Source organism: Myotis daubentonii, unplaced genomic scaffold (genome assembly GCF_963259705.1).
Source record: "Myotis daubentonii unplaced genomic scaffold, mMyoDau2.1 SCAFFOLD_94, whole genome shotgun sequence".
In the NCBI taxonomy this organism is placed as follows: Eukaryota; Metazoa; Chordata; class Mammalia; order Chiroptera; family Vespertilionidae; genus Myotis; species Myotis daubentonii.
The window spans coordinates 173,118-181,130 of NW_026775529.1; the positions used below are offsets into that span (position 1 = coordinate 173,118).

The 8,013-nt window shown below is 41.0% G+C and overlaps 1 protein-coding gene across 1 annotated transcript in view; it reads right to left on the reverse strand.

Annotated features, from left to right (window-relative positions):
* SAR1B (secretion associated Ras related GTPase 1B) overlaps window positions 1-7,215 on the reverse strand; it is a 28,618-nt gene extending 21,403 nt beyond the window's left edge. The window contains exon 1 of the mRNA XM_059680746.1: window positions 7,062-7,215. The gene's annotated coding sequence lies outside the window, so the exon portion shown is untranslated. The remainder of the gene's footprint in view (window positions 1-7,061) is intronic.
* Window positions 7,216-8,013: the final 798 nt, after the last annotated feature.

Genomic DNA, 8,013 nt, shown 5'->3' on the forward strand with positions numbered 1-8,013 from the left:
TGAACCCACAACCTTTCAGTCCTTGAGCCAAGGCTCTATCCACTGAGCAAAACCAGCTATGGCAACATATAGTTTTAACGGTTAAAATTTGCTTAAAGTATTATATACCATTTTTCAGTTACTTCAGCTCATGACTCTGATGTATAATCCTTCTTCCTCATATCCACATCCAATTATTCCCCAATTCTATCAATTTCTATGGAGAAGACTCAAACTTTCTTTGATTCCCACAGGAGAATCACCTAGTGAAGAACCTTATGTCACTAAGACACTGGGTGATAGGGGAGGCTAGGGGACTGTCTAGGGCGGGGGGATAAAATGGATACATATGTAATACCCTTTGTAATACTTTAAGCAATAAAAAAAAAAAAAAAGAACCTTATGTCACATTCCTAAACTGCTATCTTAATCTCAAAATTTGTTTCTCCCATTTGTATACACCCTCCAGAATGGTTTCATCAATATGTCATCTTGGACTTGGCTTGCATAGTCAGGGTGATTATAATTCCCAGTTTCACTCGCAAAAGGTCCTGAGTTAGGTGTTAAATTATGTGGCCACCCCATACATGTGGGTGGAGAGTCACTGGAAGTTTGTAAGCTGAAAGACCATCACTTGAGATGGTCTTTAAGGGACAGATAGGGGTGGAAGAACCAACAGACTCCAGAAGGGTAGAAGGTAGAACTAGAAGAGACAGTGAAAAAACTAGAAAGCAAAGAAGTTAGCCCCATCATAGACAGCTGCAGAAATGTCACACCTGGCTTTGGCGACAAGAAGACAATTGTTGAGAGCATGAGCAGCCTGCAGTGGCGCAGTAATACAGGACAGACTAAGGCCAGTACTTAAAGTACAGCAGAGCCTATCTACACGATTCATTAACTGTGTGATCTTGAATGAGTTACAAGTTTCTTCTGCAAAATCTTTCAGGGTGCTATAAAGATCAAATGAGCCTGGCCAGCGTGACTCAGTGGTTGAGCATCCACCAATAAACCAGGTCACAGTTTGATTCCCAGTCAGGGCACATGCCCAGGTTGTGGGCTCGATCCCCTGTGTGGAGCATGCAGGAAACAGCCGATCAATGATTCTCTCTCATTACTGATGTTTCTATCTCTCTCTCCCACTCCCTTCCTCTCTGAAATCAATACAAAATATATATATATATTTTTTAAAAAGATCAAGTGAGATACAATCCACAAAATAAGTATTTAATACCTAGTTGCTGTATTAACAAGTGAATGGACCTTAACAGGTTTGGCTAAGTGTATAGAGCACCAGCCTGCAAACTGAAGGGTCCCGGGTTCAATTTCGGTCAAGGGCACATGCCCAGGTTGCAGGCTCATCATTGATGTTTCTATCTCCCTCTCCCTCTCTCTCTCCCTTCCTCTCTGAAATCAATAAAAAAAAATTTTTTTTTAAGTGAATGGGGCAGGAGAATAGGTGGAGACAGTGAGGAGAAAGTCCTCTTTCAAGAAGTTTGAGATGAGCCCAGTTGGTGTGACTCACTGGTTGAGTGTCAACCTATGAACCAGAGGTCACAGTTCGATTCCTGGTCAAGGTACATGCCCGAGTTGCAGGCTCATTCTTCAGTAGGAGTTGGCAGGAGGCAGCTGATGAATGATTCTCTCATCATTGATGTTTCTATCTCTCCCCCACTCCCTTCCTCTCTGAAATCAATAAAAATGTTTTTTAAAAAGTGTGAGATGGAATGAGGGAAATGAGATTTTCTTTTTAAGGAAAGGTGAAGCTTAGAGTATGTTGATAAACTGAAGGGAAGGAGCTAATGGAAAGGGAGAGGTTAAAGATGAGAGAGAAAGAGAAGGAAGGAGTTAACCAAAAGGGGCAAAGTTTCAAGAGGAGACTGGGCTGAGAGCACTTCGGGTCCTCTAAGATTACAAGAAAGGCGGGCCAAGTACGTATAGTGGAGGTGGCAGGAATCTGACTCCAAAAGTGAAGAAGAGGTGTAGAGAAATTCTGAGGAGCAGAGTGAGGATTAAAATAGCCACTGTGCAGGAAAAGATCAAGTTAAAAGAAGAGTCAAGTGCTTGGCCGGAGTTGAAAAGCATTTAGCAGTACCAATCTGCACTGATTTCCAATCTCCCCTACTCCTCCCCACCCTCACTCTCCAACAGTGCTTAACTTTAGAGAACATTGAGTGAAGGAGGATTATGGACTTCCAGAACAGGACCTAATAAAAGACAAGGGAACAGGAAATTGAGAGTACTAGTAAGAGAGACTAAGGTGAGGTAAGGTGATCAGAAGTTCAGGCTGAGTGGAAAAAGGTACAAAGGCAGTGGTGCATAGGGATGGGAATCAATGGCAGGGTTCTCAAAATATAGAACTGGGAGAAAAGGAGGAAAGCCATTCGTAGAAAAGCAGGCAGTGATGTAGTAAAAGGGTGAGGTGGGCCATAACTGTGTCAGAAAAACAGAGGCGAGTGTGGAGTTCAAGAATTCAAGAGAGACCCTGGCTAGGTGGCTCAGTTAGTTGGAGCATCCTCCCATGTACCGGAGGATCTCAAGTTCGATGCTGGGTCAGGTCTGCCACGTGCGGGAGGCAACTGATGGATGTGTCTCTCTCATCCTCACATCAATGTTTCTCTCTCCCTTCTCACTACATCTCTTAAAAAAAGGGGGGGGGGGGGGGTTGTAGATTAATCTGAGAGAGAGAGAGAGAATGGCACCTATTTACTGCTATAAAATTTGTCCCAAAAGAAATAATTTAGCCCTGACCAGTTTGGCTCAGTGGATAGAGCGTCAGCTTGAAGACTGAGGGGTCCCAGGTTCGATTCTGGTCAAGGGCATGTACCTTGGTTGCGGGCACATCCCCAGTAGGGAGTATGCAGGAGGCAGCTGATCGATGTTTCTCTCTCATCGATGTTTCTAACTCTCTATCCCTTTCCCTTCCTCTCTGTAAAAAATTAATAAAATACATTTAAAAAAAGAAATAATTTAATAACATATGGGAAAACTCTGCTTTAGAAGATAATGAGATATTTATATTTCTAAAAACTCGTGGTTTCTAAGAACCTTAAAACAAGCTGGGAGTCATTAGTCATTTTAAAGTACAGATAAAAATGCCTAACTAAGAATAAAAGTTACTTAGCCACAAACAGATACCTGAGCCCTGAGAACAGGTTACACAACACCATGACACCCTATTAAGACATGTGAAGAGCAAAGGTCAAGAACAAGGAAACATATACACATCAGCAGATTTATTTATTGCATGAACACCAAACAGGAAAAGCCCTATACAGATTGGAAACGTGATCTAACTCATGTAACATGAAAACCAGTGCAAAGGGTTTAGTGGAATAGAACCTCTCAGATTAAAAATAACTTCTTACACCAAAAAAAACAATCTTAAATAGGCAAATCCTTAGAATAAGTAGATTAGTGTTTTTCAGACAGGAAGGGAAGAGAAAACTGGGAGGAGTGGTTGCTAATGGGTACTGGGTTTCTTTTTGGGGGTGACAAAATGTTCTGGAATTAGACAGTGGTGATGGTTGCATAACATTGTGAATATGCTAAAAACTCTGAACTGTATTTATAAGGGTAAATTTTATGATACATGAACTATTCAATAAAGGTAATATTAAAAATTAGTCAAATTTACATGGTCTTTTAATATTTACAACAAATTTATATAAGTAATTAGGCAGAACCATTTAGGTGTAAACTCTAGGGGGGAAAAATAAATAAACTACAACAGGATACAAATACTCCAAAAAGTACTACTCAAAGAAAATAAAAGCTATGATAGTCTAAAGAGGCAAATACAATATCAGAGTAGGATTATACAATCAATACATTAAAAACTTTTGGAAATAAAGTATGGTAGAGCTATGGTAAAATGGATAGAGTACCTGTCTAGAATTTTAAAAATATGGATTTAACATGCATATTTTGAAATACTATTATTTCATTCTCGAAAAGTGAATCTTTCTAAGCCCCCGTTTCCTCCTACTATAATGGGAATAACCACCTGCCTCAGTGTTGTAAGAATGGTTAAATATGATAATGTACCCCAAAACACCTTGAATACTATACAATATAAAATGGTGTTAACTCATCCAGACTAAATTACTTAAAGTTCAGTGCACAAAACTTTAAATGCCAATTTGCAAATTAACTTCAATATTAACAATTTTTAGGCCTGGTCTGGTATAGCTCAGTTGGTTAGAGCACTGTCCTGATATGCCAAGATTGCCAGCACATGTAAGAATCAACCAATGAATGCATAAATAAGTAGAAAAACAAAAATTGATGTTTCTCTTTCTCTCTCAAATCAATTAAATTTTTTAAAACATATTAACAACTTTTTTTTAAAATATATTTTATTGATTTTTTACAGAGAGAAAGGGAGAGAGATAGAGAGTTAGAAACATCGATGAGAGAGAAACATCGATCAGCTGCCTCCTGCACATCTCCTACTGGGGATGTGCCCGCAACCCAGGTACATGCCCTTGACCGGAATCGAACCTGGGACCCTTCAGTCCGCAAGCCGACGACGCTCAGTCCACTGAGCCAAACCGGTTTTGGCTATTAACAACTTTTAATATGAGCAAGTTTTAAATGATATTCTGATTCTATTTTAAATATTAACAGCACTGTCACCAGAAAGGGCACTAGACTAGTTTCCTTCAACTTGAGGTAAAAGGAAATTTCACTAGAAGAGATAAATCAAAATTGTTTACGTAATTGTGTCAGGTTTATGATTAAATCATGGACAGGTTTCAGGGGGTGGAAAGTGGAGGAAGGGGAAGGGGTGACAGGAAAAAGAATAAACAAACAAATAAAAAAAGGTACAAAATCCATAAGGTGAATATACTATCTGTAAGCCAATTTAGAATTATATATACCTCTCTCTCTAATTGAAATACTAGAAATATAAAGAAGGCCAAAACCTCTTCTTGACCATGTTTTGCAGAATTTCAGCAAGGCCCTGTGCATTACTAAGGATCCAGAGTAACCATGTTCGGTGTTTCAAGACAAGACTGCTTTATAAATATTCTCCCCTAAAACTGTTAGATTTTCTTTCTATAGCCTTTAAAGTTTTAAAGCAGTGATGCAAATAAAAATCTCAAGAAAATATTTTAGGAATGAATACATAGCAATTACAATAATGGAACATGACCTTTTGGTTAATGTAATCAACAAAAAGTACGAACTAAGTTTCCTCTAGGGAAAAGTGATACTCGATTAAAAGACAGTTAAATCTGTGACAAATATTAATAGTAGGATTCTTTTAAGAATGAAAAAAAGGGGGGAAACCTCTATATTATGAAAAGAGTTGTGTGTGAGTACTGAACTTGCCTGTACTGAATTAAGAAAATGAAAACTGCCCTGGCTGGTTTGGCTCAGTGGATAGAGCATCGGCCTGCAGACTGAAGGGCCCCAGGTTCGAGTCTCATCAAGGGCACATGCCTGGGTTGTGGGCATCATTCCCAGTAGGGGGCAGGAGGCAACCGATCAATGATTCTCATCATGTTTCTATCTCTCTCTCTCCCTTCCTCTCTGAAATCAATAAAAATGTTTTTTAAATGAAAACTGACATAAGCAATGACAAATTCAATCCTTAAAATATTTTTAACTGAAATTGTTCTAAAACGTATACAAAAGGAAGATAAACTTTTCAACACTGTGATTTTAAAATTATTTGCTTAATGTTTTGCAGAGAAATAATTTAAATGAGTTTCAGATAAGTGTACGTAAGGAAGAGGGTGGAAAAATAATCATTACTATAGAACTCTGATTGGTAAACTTCAAATGATGTGGCAGTGATTTTTATTTTTTTTTATTTTTATTTATTGCTTAAAGCATTAGAAAGGGTATGTGTCCTTTTTTTCTTTTCTTTTTTTCCCCCGCCTGATTTTTATTTTTAATAGACCAATCTTTTGTCTCAATTCTTGCTTGAAATGAAAGGAAAGGGAAGTTAAAATGTACCCCATTTAAACTGCTAATCTTCGTAATTATTGAAAACACTTCTCTAACATTTCTAAAATAAAGGCAACACCTTCCTTTTCCGCAAACTCAGAAAATACCAATGAACTATAAACCTGAAAGTTTTTAAAGTTCAAAATAGTTTGGTAATGAATGCAAATCCACTAAACAGTATTACATATACAACTGCTTTGATACATCACACCACTAATCACTGACAAACTGTAAAGCTTCCTTCATTCCTCCTCTGTAAAATAGAAATGATACCACTACCTTCCTTAGTGGATGGCTGTGAGCATAGCTAGCGCCTTCAAACAGTAGTCAATACATGTTCCTTTCCTTTTCTTTCATTCGCTTCACTGTGACTTACTCTTAACTGGTACTTAACACTGGACAGACGACATTCTTCAGAGCTGTACAGACCCTGATTTAACAACATGCAAATAATACTAGGTTTAATTTTTCTAGGTAAAAAGATCTCTTAACCTCATTTTGCCCACGTACCAAATACCTTAAATTTCTGACGAGTTTGGTGGGGGTTTTTTGGCCTCCCATGTCAGAGTTTTCGCTGCTGTCAAAACAAATTTCTATCTTGTTGTAAAATCCTGGAACAATTTATAAGTCATTACAGTTTCCCCCAGAAGTGGATTTTTTCCCACTCGAATGGGACTTGAGCTGTGGGACCTGCGCTGTGGCAAGATGTCAACTCCCAGTAGTAAAGCGCAGTGAGCCCCTAATCGGGAGGCTGAAAACAACACGCAGTGTCACAGCCTCTTGAGCTGTCAGATTCCGGCCGCCCTCGCCTTCCCCGGTGAGGAAACTGAGGCCGAGGGCAAGGAAGGGCTTGCCTGCAGTTTAGAGTCATCTCGTTCTTTCCTCAAATAACCCACCGTTTGACAGCAGCGGTGTCCTGCCCAGAGGACCATCACAGCGGCCCCGCACAACAGAAAAGGAACCCACCCTGCCTCGCGCCGCCTGATTCCGGGGCGAAAAACAGGCGCCCCTTCCTAGCCCCGCCACAGGCGGGGACTCTGGAGGAGCCCAGACCCAAAAAGTGCGCCTTCCTCGGGATCCACAGCTGCCGCCCGCCGGTTCTCCCCAGAGGAGAGGCCGTCACTCACCTGGGATTGGAGAGAACGCGATTCCTTAATTGGCGTCAGCCCTACACCCTCCGAAACCCAACAGCTAAGCGCGATGGCTGCCGCTGCCCCAGCTCCCGTCAACTCCTTCCGGGCCCGCGGGTGCTGCACTCCTGATGGTCCGCAGGATTGTAGCACCGGGCAGCCCAAGTTCCGCCTCCTAGGGTTCCGCCGCCGGTCCACCAGCTGAGCACGTCTCCCCACACCGGCCCAAAGGGGCTTCCGGGGCCCATGGGACTAAACAGAGAGGGATATACCGGTCCCTACCTTGGGGAAATTATCCGAATTATCCGTGACATCATTTTTTTAAAAATGCTTTTATTGATTTCAGAGAGAGGAAGGAAGAGGAACAAACATCGGTGTGAAGGAAACATCAAGGGCTGCCTGCTTCACGTCCCCTGCTGGGCATGTGCCCCGATGGGGAATGGAACTGGGGGCCTCCTGGTGCATGGTCTACGCTCAACCACTGGGCAACACTGGCTTTCTCGAATTCACAAATGATTTACAAAATGTAGCTCAGTGCCAGATAATGTGTTCGCTGCTGGGTATTGAGCTTTAACAAGACTGTCTTGACTCTGCAGTTCATTGTTAATAGCGTTACTTTCTTTAAATGTGTTTAAATGAGAATATTTTGGTGCCTGGAATGGAAGTGTGATGACAGTGCTTCCAAGACTGCTCTTGTAAGAAGGTTAAAACCTGTATTTTTATAAAAAAATGTATTTGAGCCTTGGCCAGTGTGGTTCAGTTGGTTGGGTGTCCTCCCGTGCCCGGAAAGCTTTCAGGTTAGATTCTCAGTGAGGGCACATGTCCGGGTTGCTGGCTGATCTCCAGTGGGGTGTGTGCAGGAGGCATTTCCATGAATCTTTCTCTCTCACACGGATGTTTCTCTCTCTCCCTCTCCCTTCCCCTCTCTCTAAAAATCAATTAAAAATTT